The following is a 17,642-nucleotide window of genomic DNA, read 5'->3' as shown; positions in this document are numbered from 1 at the left end:
TTAGGTTTTTGGTATAGCTTTTCTTTCTTTCTTTTTAAAGTGAGAGAGAAATGGACAGAAAGACAGGAAGATACAGAGATGAGAAGTATCAAGTAATATTTGAGGCACTTTACTTGATCATTGAGTGCTTTCTCATATGTGCCTTGACTTGGGGGCTCCAACTAAGCCACTGGCCCCTTGTTCAAGCCAGTGACCTTGGGTTCAAGCCAGTCACCATGGGGTCATGTCTGTGACATCATGTTCAACTCAATTTGGTGAGCCAGCACACAAGCTGGATGAGCCCGCGCTCAAGTCAGCGACTACAGGTTTCAAACCTGGGTCCTCAGTGTCACAAGTCTATGCTACCATCTTGTCAGTCTAGATTTTTTTTTCATTTCTTAATCTGTACAAAATCCCCAAGAATTACTAGGATTTGTTTGCTCAAGTTGATTTTTACTATTAATGTTCTTTTAAAAATAATTCTCAATTGTGTTCCCCTTTTTGTTTAATTTTCTATGAATTTATATTTTAGGAAAAAGCTGTAAAGAGCCTTGAAATTAATCACAATGGTTTCTGGGAGCCTTCACTAGAAGATCAGTGAGTGTCTAGGCAGGCCTTTATGGGTTATTTGATTCTTAGAGTTCACTTCTATGATCATTATCTTAGAGCTATTTTCTAACTCTGTATGTTGTAGATAATTGATAACAGCGCAAATGATTTATGTCCATAGATACATGTTCCATGGAAATACAATTGATTTTCAGCTTCCAATCCTACTGCTATTCATCCTTCTGGAATACATGTATTTATTTGTAATTCATTTCAGCATTTTTTTTTTGCTAATATATGTGTTAACTTAAAAATAAAAGGCCAAACTGAGAGGCAACAAGCATTTATTTGAGATGAAAGAAAATAGCTATTCAGAAAGCACTGATTCAGGCAGAAATCCATATAGTGTTCTGATTAGGAGACAAACACAAGGGATATTTTTGAGAAGGGGAAGGAGAACAATCACATCAATAGAAGGAAGTCATTTCTATTGGTACAGATGAGCTAACATGGTGAAGGTAATCCTAAACAATGTTTTAATGTTCAATATGTTACTCCTCATTTGGTTAGTCACACTATCTGACTTCTCATTATCTTTTGAGGACTAAGGAGTATAAGGCAGTTCCTCTGGGATGGCAGCTTTAACTCCATTTAAAGTTCCCTCTTATTATCTTTACGTATGTGTGGTTTGAATTTATTTTTGAATCAATTATAACATCTCACTTATTCTCTCATTAATTGATTAGTTAAATAAGATCTTTGACAAATGTTTATCTTGCATTTATAGGAATCACGAGTATACTCTCTTTTTAATGTTATCTTTTGACAATTTTCTCTTTGTAGCAGAAATTTTGGATATGTCTTTTATTGCATATTTATTGTAATCTGGTGGTGGTAGATAAATGATGAGAACTGACTTTCAAGAAGACGATGCTTCAGGAAAATGAGTGCTAAGTCATCAGAAAATCTTGAGATGGAGGTGGTGTAGATAATTCAGTTCTCATCTATGTTTTCCCTATGCTCTGCAAATAGGCCAAAGTCAGGAGGCATTTGATGGCTACCAAATTTGAATTTAGCAAATCTGAAACAAGCCTGTGCTTTCCATGCATAGAACAAGGTGAAAGTCAATATGTAGTACCCCCAAACAGGAGGGGATGTAGGCTTGCACCATAATTATTACTTGGAAAAACATTCCAGTGGTTTCATTTAATATCAGAGTTGAAGGAAGAGATAGGAACAGGGGTTAAATGTTGAGATGATTATATCTCTATTGCCGTTTATTGATTTTGATCATAAAGAAAAGTATACATATATATAATATATATATATATACACCTATACAGATACATACATACATATATAGTTGGATTGCATACCAACTATAAGTTAGGTACTTTCCTGGCTATTCTATTTAATAGTCACTACAATTCTGTGATTGTGGAAACTTTATCATGCTTGATTTTACATTCACACACTACTGATTTGAAAAACAAGAGTTCAAATGCATACCTTCATGATTCCAAAGACCAAAATGCTTAATGTTGAAGTGATCAAACTTTTCCATTTATTTTGTATTTTTCTACCCCTATTTATTTCTTATAAAGATGAATTTCTGAAAACTTTTTACTTTTGTCTTATTTTGAATATCTTTTTTCAGAATTTCTACAGGGATCTATGTGTTCCCAGAGACCAGGTATACTGCAGGAAGGGGAGGCCAGGGTGCAGACTAGTTCAAGTCTAGAGTAAGCCTTAGCAACCTGAGCAAAACCAGTCTGGGCTCCGAGGAGAGTTAGAAGTCTGTCTATTAGTCTTGGGTGAAGAGAAAGGGGGAAGTTGTAGATAAGAAAGCACACATGTGAGTGCAAACCAGGTCTGTTTGAATTATGCACTCTCCACCAAGGAGCTATGTGAGTTTGAGCCTCACTTTCTTCATCCAGTAAAAAATAAAGATGAAAATACCCAACTCTTTCAGGCAAGGACCGATTGCAATAAGTAGTGACAGCACTAACGGGTAACTTCAAGAAGCTTTACCCTGCTTGGCCCCAGAATCTCTACCCGCCCCCTTAACCACAAATCACCAGAAATAAGCATGCACTCAAAGAAAAAAAATAGTATGCTTGCTAAATGAAGGCAGTTTCTAGAAGGGGTGGGCACTGGCAGTAAATTGTTTCACTTCTTCAGATGAATAAATAGGTGCAGTTAAACCTACCATGGAGTCTGGTTTGAGGATTAAAAGAAAGGAACTTGCAGGATGTGAAACACAGACTGTGTGTATCATTTCCCCGGACTGCCTCAGTCCTGATGTCAATCTGTCTACATGGGACAAAGCCTTGGACAAGTTTACATTGTCTACCCCTTAATATGGAGAATGAGATCCATGCTTGCCACTCTCATATATGTTCACACCCTTTATTCAAGTCACTTATATCATCCAAGTGTTATTCTTAGCTTTCGAGACACTCTTATAAATAATGAGGCTTCTTTTACACCAGAGATTATTTTAGAGAAAGAAGAGCCATTAATTTGAAGCTGGAAGATACAATTAGCTTGGCTACATGGGGACTTCCATGGAAGGGAGGTGGGCCAATGCCATTACAACTTTTGAAGCACCAAAGCTCTGTCTTTAATTCTCTGTCACAGTATGAAATGATAAGAGTGCCCTTCCTCAAGCCAGCCCTGCATGTATGTATGTTTCTCACCATGTTCTGGTGCAATTTTATGTTATAGTATTCTGCAAAAATTTGTAGTGCTGCAGAAGACTTTCTTCTGGGGAACTAGAAATAAGCAATTGAAACTATTCTTTTTTTTTTTTTTTTTTTGTAAATGGCTTACACCCTTCTTAATAGTAGAGTTCCTCTTGGGTTGCTAGCTCAAACTAAGCTGTAGTCTCTCAGCAGGGTTTTTTAGGGATGAGTCTTGTGGAAGCTGAAAGCCTGGCTAGATTCCATTACTCCTTGTACATACAATGTCTCTTTCCTATTGCAGGGTAATCATGGAAAACAAAATTAATTTGGAAAGAGAATAAAGGAGAATTTACTGTGGATCCCATGAGGATACATGCTTCCAAACTTGTAAATTACAGCCATTTGCACAGTGAGGTGGTGAGACAAATCCTTGCCATACCATTTGCTCTCCACAGCACATTGGGCAAAGTGTCAGGAACATGCTCCCCAAGAGGTAGCTAAAGATTTCTCACAAAACATGCTATCACAAACCAATTGTCTAAACGCATGTATTTGGGAAAGAAAATGACCCAAGAGTCAGCAAAGTAGAATAGCTTCTAGGAGTTCATCTGGGAAAATGTCAGATGTTCTTCTAATAGGTTTGTGTAGGTTCACACATCTCTGACTCCTTGCTTATTTCTGGGAATTTCTCCAGGAAATTTGGAGTATTATTCAGTATAAAATATTGGACTCATCTGGGCACTTCCAAGGGGAAACTGAACTAATTTTTGGTCCATTCCAGAAGTATGTTTCCTTACCTACTTCCAAGCACTCAACAGGACACCTGGGAAGATGGTTGAGCTTGAGATCAATCAATGGGATTTTCAAACGAGAGTGCAAAGATGATTTTTTGCAGACAATTCCAAGCTGGTTAGTTATTTGGAAGTGCCAGAGGGACCTCCTTATAAAAGTAGGCATTCAATACATGACTGAAAGGGTGACTAGATGAATGTGCTCGTGCTGTGAATCAATGAATGAAAAAGCAACCACTAGTTTCAGTTCGACAGCTCACTCTCTACGCTAACATATATTTTCTGTAAATATCTTACATATGATACTATAAAATCCTAGAGGTAAAAGATTTGTTTAGTGCAACTCTTTTCCAAGGCAGTATCTACTTTAGAGCATTCTAGCCTTGGCAACAGATAGGGAGTTAGTTACTAAGTATTTAAGACACTGCCATTAATGAGACTTTCTTATTAAATAAAGCCTTATTCAGCATTCTGCACAACTTTTAAGCATATTGGATTCTCTGATGGGTAAAATATATTCTGTTCTCAATAAAATGAACCTGGCACATAATTCCATTTTATTATAAACATGAAGTATGTTGTGCACTATTGATATTTTCTGATTTTCCTAGGAATATTAGTATGTAGTAAATCAAGAGAAAATTGTATTAAGTTTCATGTGAAGATTTTTACCAAGAGTTGTTCATTTTTCAGAAAATCTTGTTTGTCTGACCAGGCAGTGGTACAGTGGATAGACCATCAGCCTAGGACACTGAGGACCCAGGTTCAAACCCCCAAGGTTGCTGGCTTGAGCACAGGGTTGCTGGCTTAAGTGTGAGTTCATAGACATAACCCTATGGTTGCTGGCTTCAGCTCCAAGGTCACTGGCTTGAAGGCCATGGTCGCTAACTTGAGCCGAAGATCGCTAGCTTGAGCATGAGGTCACTGGCTCGGATGGAGCCCCCAAGTCAAGGTACATATGAGAAAGCAATCAATGAACAATTAAGTTGCCACAACAAAGATTCTACTTATGTCTCTCCCTTCCTGTCTGTCTCCATCTGTCCTTCTCTCTGTCTCGATCTCTCTCACTTAAAAAAAAATCTCTTCATTGAGAGCTCTGCCATTTTTAATACTTGATGGGTCCATCCAGCATACCTCTGTTAGTTTGTATACCTCACTGTTGTGATCAAGTGGTAGCACATATAGGTCAAATACCTCCAGTCAAAAGATTGCTTCTTTTACCTAAAGGTTAACCATGGCACAACATATATTAATTAACAGGCTTATTATTTGTAAGGTCATACTTTGAAAAATTCTCCTTTTGATTACAGTTAGGGTATTATTTTCATTTAAAATGTATGCATATGGTAGTTATATTAGTAAGAGATATCTTTGAAGGCATGTAAATGGGAGTTCAAATGAGTTATTTGAAAAGTTGTTTTGAGTTTCAATCAGTTTGAAAATTACTACAGACTTTGGATTTCATGACTGAGTTACTGGTATTTATTTACACAGCTATTCTGCCTTTTCCTGGACATGCCTTATGTCCTGCGTAAGCTGTGATTAAACAATATTTCTCTTAAATTAGTTACTTCTGAATGAACTGAACATTATTTTTGTATTCTACTTAGTATATTCTATTACTGCATTATTGCATTGATTCATTTTTATTTCTTTTATTTGCTGATTGAAAATGTATCAAGTGTCACTATGGGCCAGGTACTGAGCTAGGCATTAGGGGTGTAGTTGATGAACAAAACGGTTTTAGCCCTCAAGCAAGCTGTGCTTCTGTGAGCAACATGGAAGGACAGACTGGTCATTATAGTGCAGTGATAGGTGTACCGCAGGGTCTTGTGCAAAAGTAATGGGACACTAGGAAGTGGAGTGTTACCTCGTCTAGACTCCAGGGTCAGGGAAAGCTCAGAAGTGGTGTTTAAGGCTTAGACCTGATAGATGAGAAGGGAGGAAGGGGAGACGAGGAGGTGAAAAAGAGAAGCTTTCTAAGTTGAGAGAATATTACTGCCAGGGTCCAGAGTATAACTGAGCATGATATGTTTTTTTTGCTGCCAATATTCTGTTTGGCACAAGACTTAAGGAGAATGGCAAGAGATGAATGAAAATATCTCCTCTATAAATCACCATAACTCAGATGCATTGAAATGGACACTGATAAATTCACAAATTATTCACAGATAAATTCATTTAATCACACAAAGTGGGTAACACAGTTAGATGGGACATGTACATTAACATTTACAAGATGATTGGTATAAGTTTCTTGGATGAAAAATTATTAAATTCAGGGCGAATTTTCAAGGATCAATAGTGGATACCTCAAATACTTATTAACCAGGTAACTATGCAGAAGTCCTCAGAAGATAAACTCAGTAATGAAGACCAAAGAAGTTATGCATATGATATACACTGAGCTAAGTTGGATCCTTAGTTTTCATATGAATTATTAATTTTCTATGCATATCTTCTCTTTCACAAATACAGTAGTGTGTAAGATAGGAAGTCTAACTATAGAGTAGTTTGCAATGAGAAATAACCATGTGGAGATTCATAGACATAGGCTAAATTTAATTTTCTGAAGCAGTGTATGCCCTGCAAAGATTAAATGTCATCCACTCAAACCTTTACAACAAAACCAAGGCCTGGTTCTAAATTTAAAAAAAAAAATTATGTCTTCCTCTGCAAGAGTCAAACTGGTAAGTGCAGTATTTCCTTCTTAAGTTAAATGATATTGATTTAATTTGTTATTTTATATATTTGGATTTTTAGTACTGGGTAAAAGCAAAGCGATGTGTCGTTTTTGTCTGAATTATAGGATATAGGTTACTATCCAGCGGTGGCATTCAGCTGGTTGACACTGGTTTGGCAGAATTGATACCTAATTTTTGTTGAGTTTGGCGAACTGGTTGTTAAAGTGGCACTTGTAATCAGGATTATCTCTAAGGTGACTGCCTGGGCAGCTGCCCAATGTGGAAATCACAAATTTACCTTCCTTTTTAATGTTCATCTGAGCAACAGCATACTCAAGTGACTGTAGTGATTGATGTTCATGCTGATCATAGGTGAAAAAAATTAGATGGAACTATGCTTGTAATATTTATTTATTAATTTCTTAAAACTCATTATACCTTTTCTCTTTTTCTTTTTCTATTTTTTGTATTTTTCTAAAGTGAGAAGTGGGTAGGCAGACAGACGCCCACATGCGTCTGACCAGGATCCACTCAGCATGCCCACTAGGGGGCAATGCTGTGCCCATCTGGGCTATTGCTCTGTTGCAACCAGAGCCACTCTAGCACCTGAGGTGGAGGCCATGGAGCCATCCTCAGTGCCTGGGCCAACTTTGCTCCAATGGAGCCATGGCTACAGGAGGGGAAGAGAGAGACAGAGAGGAAGGAGAGGGGGAGGGGTGGAGAAGCAGATGGGCGCTTCTCCTATGTGCTCTGGCCAGGAATTGAACCCGGGACTTCCACACACCAGGCTGACGCTCTTCCGCTAAGCAAACTGGCCAGGGCTCATCATACCTTTGATGAAGTACTACTACATGTTAATTTCTTTACATTTGTTACTTCAGTAAACAAATATATATTGTAAAGAGAAAAAGTGGTAAACAGCCAGCGGGTGACAAGCTGTCATTGGATATATCTTAAATAACAGTTTTACTGTTTTTTTATCAGGTATTATTTAATATTTTTTCATTAATATTTAAAACTCTTATAACATAAGCTAGTTTTGTGTGCCACTTTTATTCTTATTTAAGTATTAAATGCATGAAATTATAAACTACCTTTCGGTATATCTGTTTTTGTACTTAACACGGTAATTAGGGCAGAGAACTGCTTGTTAAATTATTTGAATCCTGCCACTGTAACTAGAGATTCTGCCTCCTTTGAGGCCAATCTAAAGAAAACAGCCCAATGACAGAGATTATAAAGAAGAAAAAGCTGTGATTATTCTTAGAGTCCCTAAATATTGATTTATTTTTAATTTCTATTGAGATTTAAGTTAAAAATAGGTATTTTTCTAAAACACTTTGCTCTTGTCAAGATATTTTCAACTATTCTCATGCAGTATGTTCTGTAAAATTCAGCTTGGCCTTCCATTTCTGTTTTAAATATATAAAGATATGTGCTTTAATTTCATGGGAGTTTTTATTCCTGTCTCTTTAGAAGTTTTACTCTCCTCTTGGTTTAAAACTATGGCTGAGCTTTAATCACACAAATGTTTTAATGATAAATACTTGACTGTGCTGCTGTCACATGAACACTGACATTTTAAAGCCCCAGGTAGGAAAGGATGCTAGAATTTATTATAGCATTTGAAGTAGTCTCATTTTAAAATCTTGGTCCCCATACACAAATTTCACAAAGAGACCTCTTGCCCTTTATTAATTGCAAAGCGATGCCGAGGGGAGAGGGCTATCTCTTTTTGTCGGCTTCCCATCATTTATGTGTGAAATACAGACTGAGTGATATTTATGTATGGGCATCCATCTTAAATGATTAGTGGGAATTAAAGTAATTATTATAAATTAATGGCTCCATGAGTTGTAAAAGGTTAGATATTATGGAGTTTCATTGTCATGGAGGCAGACAAAGAAATATGCACTCATAGAATATGCCTTAGATTTTGTAACATTACTAGCTACTTTGCCTTTTTTTACTTTACTCTACAATTTTGTAATCATGGTTTACAGATGCCTGCTAAAACTGCAGAATTTTATGGAGAAGAAGAATAATTTTACATAAAGCCTTATATGCAGTTCAATATGATTAAGTTCTTCATCTTTCTCACCTAGCCTCAGCTCCTTTACTGAATTGGTCTGAACCAGTTTATAGCCATTGGGCTTTGAATAGTAAATCCTAAATTCTCAAGTGAGCTGTCATATAATTTAGTAAGAATGCTGATCTGCTTTATGAGGGTCAAAAACAAGCACTTTTAAAATTGGTTTATTGTATGTCACCACAAGATGACCAAATTCAATTGTAAAAATGGCTAACTTTTAGTAAGCAAAGATGGTGTGGGATTATAGTTGCCATAAACTTGAAATTGATCATCATCTGTGAGTGAATTTGTAGGAAGCATTTGGTTTGATTTATACAATATGGGCCTCAGAAAGAGAAAGATGTAAGTTAGCATCTCTGGTCAATTGATTTATAAAAGGTTTCTGGGAACTGGTGAATTATCGTTCACCTGGATTTGGGAAGCAGTGTCAAAGCCGCTTAACTAGATCTAACCAAGCAGGCTCATTAAGATGCCATTCATACTATAGGACCATAAACATCTTTGAACATTTGAATATAAAATTTTTCGAAATTCCTAAGACAAGCATGACAAAGGAATTGCGAGCGGGCATGAACTTCTCAACTATTGATGAATGCTACATAAATCCTTTTCTTCTAGATTAGCAATTAGTCTTTCTTATAGGTACCAGTACAGTGTGTTTCTAAAATACAAGTGGAAAACAGCCTGTATAAAAATATTTGAGAGGTATTGTGAAGATGAGACATCTCTAAGAATACTTCCAGGGAGGATATCTTAATGTTATTGAAGAAGAAAACATACATTAAAATCAGTCCAAGTTTCCTAAAGGGGCATCGGCTATTTATGGTTTCTAGCTACGCATTAGTAAGTGGGGCTCCTTGCCCTTTCTGTCATCACTTGCACACAATATTGAACTTTGTCTTCCAAACTTTGTGCCCACAATATACTATCAGAAATAAAATTGTTCATTGCAACCCAATGCATACATAATATATAGAATGTTGGCAAAACTTTCACAAGACACACTTACCCTTAATTTATATGAACTCTAAGTACTACTATAGTCTATTTTAAACTTGAGTGCTTGCTAAACAACTTAAGGTCCTACTGGTCCCCTTTCCTAGGGCAAAGTGAAAGAAATAGGTGAAGTCACTGTATAAGATGTTCCTGCTTGTCATTGAAACTTAAGGAGACAGGCAATAATACTGCTACTTGCCTGGAAATGAAGTAGGCCAAGTTATAATCAAAGAGCTTTTATAATTAATGCTGTTTCTATAAGAGTTATAAGAGTTTGAGAAAGAGGGTGGATGGTGAGAATTCTGTAAGGTGGACATTAGCACGTAGATGCATCTTCCATGTGGGGCTCTGAGCTTCTTAAGCAGATCTGTCTTTATTCTTTAAGCATATAAGTAACCCATTGCCATTGAATGGTAGTTGAATATATGAGAAAGCAAAGAGTCAGATGCATTCAATTCAACATTTATCTCAGAACCTCCCAGATGCTAAGAGTTATGCTAAGGCAGTGAACATTAAAAAGGTAAATACAACAATATTCATAATCTTGGTTTGGGGTTTAATTGCATGGGTATGAGAAGATGGCTGTGGTAGAATGATACTAGTAGAATGGAATTTTAAGGAAAAGCCCAGCTTTGCAAAGATGATATCACTGAAGGAATGTAGAGCAGTCTGATGGTGAACTTGAACTACCTCCAACAATCAGTTTTTGCAGCTTCCCACAGATGTGGAATTTTCCTTGGAAATTGAAAATATCCCATGGCACCTCCTCGCTCAATACACTTGCTACAGTGCTCCAGCCAGTCTTGTCACAAATTAGGTGGTTACGAGGGTGAGCATTGGATAAACCTTTCCTAGCTCAAATATTAAGTTGAAATTCTAACACTACTTACCTTGTACCAGCTACCATACAGGAAGTGCTCATAAAGGGTCAAGTAGAAGGTGCATTTTATAATGAGAGCAGAGGTCCTTGCCTTGGTGCTCTGTTTATCTTCTCAGATACATATAGTTTATAACTGAAGTTTTCTGTATTTGTGGAGCTTCCAGTTTGATTTTGAAATATAGAAATAATGAGGTCAAGATTTTTCTACTAATCTTAATTCTCAGAGAACTGTCCTGAGAAACCAACAAGTTTACTTTTTGGATGTCAAAGAGATGTTATCATTTAACTACTTATATAAAAATCTTTTATTGGATTTACAGATTGGTGAATATAATCCCGGAATGACTAGGAAAGGAATGATCCCCTTGGAGATTGCTAAATTTATCAAAATAACTGTAGGTAAATGTCTTAGAAAAGCCTGCCTATTAATTCTCCACTCTCCACCTTCTCCCAATCCAATTTCACTATACCTCTGGGGTGTGGTACATGGCACCAGACAGCCTTTCGATCACTTTTCACTCTGTTTACAGACTCTGTTAAAACTTTAACCAGCAAGTGGCAGAGATACGGGGTAAAGAGGCTAGGAAAGTTAAGGAGCAACAATAATTTTTTTCTTACCTTTGGCCATGATCTAGGTGCAAAATCTTTTAATATTACTAAGCACTGATCCTGTGTGTGTGTGTGTGTGTGTAAGAGAGAGAGAGAGAGAGAGAGAGAGAGAGAGAGATGACAGGTACAGACAGACAAGAAAGGAGAGAGATAAGAAGCATCAACTCATAGTTGTGGCACCTTTGTTGTTCTTTGTAAGCACTGTTCTTTTAACGGAATTAGAATTTGCATTTATTGGTTAACTTTATTATGCAAACTATGATATTTTACATTAATTTTTAAAAAATATTTTAATAAGTTAAATGGCCAATTTGTAGCACACATGGAACTGTGATTCATGGAATTGAATTGTTCTTAACATTTGTTCTTGTCACCGTGACATTTAACCACAATGCTGTTTGGCTGTTTTCTACATAGAATAAGAAAAGTTGTAGCAATTCAAATTTTCTTCTAAAATCTTTCTGTTCTTTATTTAAAAAAAAATACTAGAGAAAATGCTATGTATGTGTATATGTGTGTGTGTACCTGCACATAGAAACTACTGAATATCATTTTTAAGGTACTACTTTTATTAAATGTCTCAATATTTTACTTGTATGAGTGATATTCATTTTAAGACAAGAAGAAACCCCATCCACTTAAAAGTGATCAGTTTTTACAAGTTTAATAATTTTCTTTAAGGCCAGATTAGATGTGAGAAAAGGGAAGGATAACTTTTCTCACTCCAGTTGCTGTATGATCTCAAAAACCACCTTGTTTTCTGCCCACTCCCTATCACACTTAATCCTTATGCCTTTTAAAATCTGACGACACCTTCTTCTATGACAACCCCCACGCCCAAAGTATCAGCTTCTTTGAAATAAAAAAGGCAAAGAAATGTGAAGACCAGAATCACTGTCAGAAGAGTGATGGAGGTGGGATCTCTACCATCTAGAGTAGTAGCATGTTTGAAATCCTTTGTGAAACTTTTGGAACAGATTTAAACAATGAACTTATTGGTCCGTTCAAAGCAATTATGTTTGCAAAATGCAGAGTGAAAATTTTATAACTAAAAGAATTAGTATTCAAATTCTTTATCAGGAAATTGACACCATCAAAGGATGACATTATTATAGGTCATTTGAGTGATAAGATCTACTGAAATAAAACATTGCTTGAATTTCTTAAAATCTATGTGAAAGTTTGAACATTTCTCATTATGTTGCCAAATAACATGAACAGAGAAGAGCACCCCTCAAAGACATTGAAAAGGTTATTTCTAGTAAAGCTTTACACTAAAAAATGTTGAAGACATGCTTATTTAGAGGTTTTGGGAAGTTGAATTTAAACAAATTAACTGGAACATACATTTAAAGAACTCTGGTTTCCTATAAACTACCTCACCTGGTTAGCATGTATAGGAACTTTATGAGAATAAAAACAATGTAGGATTATTAACTCCAATTTAAATTATTTTAGCTATCAGAAACTTGAGGTAAAAGTTAATTTATTCTAGAATACTTTACATCCCCGAACCTGTTTCCATAGATTATTTTCTGCAGCTAAATAGTTATTTGATACAATGTATAAAAATATGAGATTCCAGCTTGGTACCAGACACAGCTAATTGACTGTGGGGAACTTAAGTGTTCAAGGATGAGAGAACTTTGGCAAGAACCATACATTCTGAAGAAAGCTATGTCTAAAACAAATATTGCACTCTAATCAAATAAAATTCAGAAGTTCAGAAATTAAAGTGCTCTTTTTTGTGAGATTTTGCTGTCTTCTTTTCACTTTCTGAGTTTCTGCCTACCTTCTAGGAAGTACAAAGGTAATAGTTTCCTCTACATTTCTAAGCTCTATAAAAGCCAAGAGTTTGGCTGACTGTAGTCTAGGAAGTGTGACTCAGTAAGTGCACTTTCTATTGCTTCTTGTTTGTTTGGAATGTGTATTCTGAAGTCCTCACATGTCACCTCCCAGGGCAGAGAGCCTGCTGTAGCAGACCCTCTGAGGCTGGCTTCTGTGGTTAATGAGGCCCTCCTGTCTCCTGCTCTTTCCCACCATGTCACTCACAAAGTCTATTCCTGGCAGCTTTCAGACCAAGGGCCATCCATAGAGAGAGTGTGATGTGGCAAAATCACATTTCTGCTGTCACCGCTGCATCTTGGAGTGAATATGAACATCTGGCATGCATTTGGAGAAGGATGTAAAGAGTGACATATAGTTGAAGGGGTATATATTGGGAGGAAGAGTCCCATTTCTTGGAAAATATAATGACAATTTATTGTCTGAATGTGTGTCTGTCAAATTTTGCTAATTCTCTAAGTTCCTGGTGGTGTTCCTTTCTTCCACATCTACAGTTCCTCATGTTTATTTTAGAGATAGTGAAGTGCTTTATGTAAACATGCAGCAATTCAGGTATTCACTGCCATGAACTTCAAGTACCCTAAGAAAGCATGTGCCTGCTTAAGCTACTGCATGATCTTGTCTGTTTAATCTTGGCAGACATGAACCTGTCATCGTGGTTTGCACATAGAATGTTATCAAAAAATGCATGAGCCCTGGCCGGTTGGCTCAGTGGTAGAGCGTCAGCCTGGCGTGTAGAAGTCCCAGGTTCCATTCCCATCCAGGGCACACAGGAGAAGCGTCCATTTGCTTCTCTACCCCTCCCCCTCTCCTTCCTCTCTGTCTCTCTCTTCCCCTCCTGCAGCTGAGGCTCCATTGGAGCAAAGATGGCTCCTTGGCCTCTGCCCCAGGCGCTGGAGTGGCTCTGGTCGTGGCAGAGCGTCGCCCCCTGGTGGGCATGCCGGGTGGATCCCGGTCGGGCGCATGCAGGAGTCTGTCTGACTGTCTCTCCTGGTTTCTAGCTTCAGAAAAATACAAAAAAAAAAAAAATGCATGAGGAGTAAAGGTACAATCATTACAGTATTAATCTCACATCTACATTTATGGTCTCTTATTCTAATCTTCTGGAATGATCTATTTATTATCTTTATTATTAGTTACCTTGGAGGTGTCTAAGGGCACTCTAATTGAGTTAATGTTGTTTCTGGTTATATAATAGATAACATATAAGGAACCTAAAGGAATTTGAGAAAGGAGTGTCAGTGGGAAACTCTTGAACAACACTGTCTTCTTCAAAAGTTACAACTTTTGCCTGAACAGGCTGTGGCACAGTGGATAGAACATTGGACTGGGATGCGGAGGACCCAGGTTCGAGACCCCGAGGTCACCAGCTTGAGCATGGGCTTGTCTGGTTTGAGCAAGGCTCACCAGTTTGAGCCCAAGGTTGCTGGCTCGGGTAAGGGGTCACTCGGTTTGCTGTAGCCCCCCGGTCAAGGCACATATGAGAAATCAATCAATGAACAACTAAGGAATTGCAACGAAAAATTGATGTTTCTCACCTCTCTCCCTTCCTGTCTATGACTCTCACTGTCTCTGCCAGAAAAACAAAAACAAAAACAAAAAAAAAACAACTTTGGAAGAATACCATTATTACCACAAATACTCATAAATGTTAGGAAGTAGGGTTTTTTTTCTCTTTTTTCTATTTTTATTGATTTTAATTTATTGTAATTACATAGATTCAATTATCCCATCAGATACATCCTCCCACCCCTGTGTTCCCCTCAAGTACCCCCTTGCCTCCCTCCCTGCAACACCCTCCCCCCTTCCCTCCAGGATTTGCTTTCCTGCTCTCATAACACTGTGTTATGTATATATAAGTTAACCAATCTCTTTCCCTTCTCAGACCCCATCTTCTTATCCCCTTTTACTCTGTCCACTTTCCCTCTGGTTCCTTTGATTCCACCTTTGCATCTATTCCATTCCTCAGTTCACATTGTTCATTGGATTTCTCAAATGAGTGAGGTCATATGATATATATTTTTTCTCTGCCTGGCTTATTTCATTTAGCATAATAGTTTCCAGGTCCATCCATGTTGCTGCAAAAGGTAAGATTATCTTCTTTTCCATGGCCCCATAGTATTTCATAGTATATATGTAGTACTGCTTTTTAATCCACTCATCCACTGATGGACACTTGGGCTGTTTCAAGATCTTGGCTATTGTAAACAATGCTGCAATAAACATGGGGGTGCATTTCTTATTTTGAATCAGTGATTTGGTACTCCTAGGATATATTCCTAAAAATGGGATAGCTGGGTCAAAAGGCAGTTCCATTTTTAATTTTATGAGGAATCTCCATACTGTTTTCCACAGTAACTGCACCAGTCTACATTCCCACCAACAGTGCAGGAGGGTTCCCCTTTCTCCACATCCTTGCCAGCACTTATAATATATTGTTTTGTTAATGAGCACCATTCTCACAGTTGTGAGGTGGTATCTCATTGTGGTTTTAATTTGCATTTCTCTAATGATTAATGATATTGAGTATTTTTTTATCTGCCTATTGGCCATCTGTATGTCCTCTTTGGAGAAGTATCTATTTCTTTTGCCCATTTTATGATTGGATTATTTATATTCCTGGTGTTGAGTTTTACAAGTTCTTTATAAATTTTGGTTATTAACCCCTTATCAGACATATTGTCAAATATGTTCTCCCATTGTGTGGTTTGTCTATTTATTTTGTTCATATTGTCTTTAGCTGTGCAAAAGATTTTTAGTTTGATATAGTTCTATTTGTTCATGCTGTCCTTTATTTCACTTGCCCATGACAATAAATCAGCAAAAATTTGGCTACAAGATATATTGGAGAGTTTACTGCCAATGTTTTCTTCCAAGATGGTTATGGTTTCAAGACTTACATTTAAGTCTTTTATCCATTTTGGGTTTAATTTTTGAATGGTGTAAGTTGGAGATCTAGCTTCATTTTCTTGCATGTACCTGTCCAATTTTTCCAACACAATTTGTTAAAGAAACTGTCTTTACTCAATTGTATGCTCTTGCATCCTTTTTCAAACATCAATTGTCCATAAAGGTGTGGGTTTATTTCTGGGTTCTCTGTTCTGTTCCATTGATCTGTATGCCTGTTCTTATGCCAGTACCAAGCTGTTTGAGTATAGTGGCCTTATAGTATAACTTGATATCAGGAAGTGTGATACCACCCACTTTATTCTTCTTTTTCAAGATTGCTGAGGCTATTCGTGTTCCTTTTTGGTTCCATATAAATTTCTGGAATATTTGTTATATATCTTTGAAGTATATTCTTGGTATTTTAATAGGAATTGCATTGAATTTATAAATTGCTTTGGGTAATATGGAAATTTTAATGATGTTTATTATTCCTCTCAATAAACATGGTATATGCTTCACTTGTTTGTATCTTCCTTGATTTATTTTATCAAGGTTTTATATTTTTCCAAACACAAGTCTTTAACCTCCTAGGTTAAATATACCACTAGGAACTTTTGTTTTTTTGTTGCAATAGTAAAGGGAATTGTTTTCTTAAGTTCTCTTTCAGACAGTTCATTGTTGATGTATAAAAATGCCTCTGATTTCTGAATACTGATTTTATATACAGCCACTTTGCTGAATTTATTTATCAGGTCAAGTAGTTTTTTGACTGCAGATTTAGGGTTTTCTATGTACAGTATCATATCATCAGCAAATAATGATAGTTTTACTTCTTCTTTCCAATTTGGATGCCTTTTATTTCTTTTTTTTTTTGTCTGATTGCTGTGGCTAGGACTTCTAGAACTATATTGAATAAGAGTGGTCAAGGGGGCACCCCTGCCTTTTTCCTGATCTGAAGGGGATTGCTTTTAACTTTTGCCCATTGAATATGATATTGGCTGTGGATCTGTCATATATGGCCTTAATCATGTTGAAGAATGGTCCCTGTATTCCCCCCTTTGCTGCGAGTTTTGATCATAAATGGGCGCTGATTTTATCAAATGCTTTTTCTGCATCTATTGATATTATCATGTAGTTTTTCTCCTTTTGTTTATGTGATGAATCACATTGATTGATTTGGGAAAATTGTACCAGCCTTGCCTCCCCAGAATAAATCCCAGTTGATCATGATGTATGATTTTTTTCATGTATTGCTGGGTGCTGTTTGCTAATGATTTGTTGAGAATTTTAGCATCTAAATTTATCAGGGATATTGGCCTATAATTTTCTTTCTTGTGTTGTCTTTGCCTGGTCTTGGAATGAGAATTATGCTCACCTCATAAAGAGCTTGGGAGTCATTTCTCTTGAATTTTTTGAAATAGCTTTAGAGAGATAGAAGTTAGTTCTTCTTTGCATATTTGGTAGAATTCTCCTGTGAAGCCATCTGGCCCAGGGCTTTTGTTTGTTGGGAGTTTTTTGATAACGATTTCTATCTCACTTGTTGTAATCAATCTGTTTAAGTTTTCTGATTCTTCCAGATTGATTTTTGAAATATTATATGTTTTAAGGAATTTGCCCCTTTCTCCTAGGTTGTCTAATTTTGGG

The 17,642-nt window shown here is 36.8% G+C and overlaps 1 protein-coding gene across 1 annotated transcript in view; it reads left to right on the top strand.

Moving 5' to 3' along the window:
• Window positions 1-17,642, top strand: part of GPC6 (glypican 6) — a 1,376,210-nt gene that overhangs the window by 315,730 nt on the left and 1,042,838 nt on the right. The gene's annotated exons all lie outside the window — the stretch shown is intronic.

Source organism: Saccopteryx bilineata, chromosome 6 (assembly GCF_036850765.1).
Source record: "Saccopteryx bilineata isolate mSacBil1 chromosome 6, mSacBil1_pri_phased_curated, whole genome shotgun sequence".
In the NCBI taxonomy this organism is placed as follows: Eukaryota; Metazoa; Chordata; class Mammalia; order Chiroptera; family Emballonuridae; genus Saccopteryx; species Saccopteryx bilineata.
The sequence above is the reverse complement of the archived record's forward strand: the minus strand, read 5'-3'. Positions and strand labels throughout refer to the sequence as shown.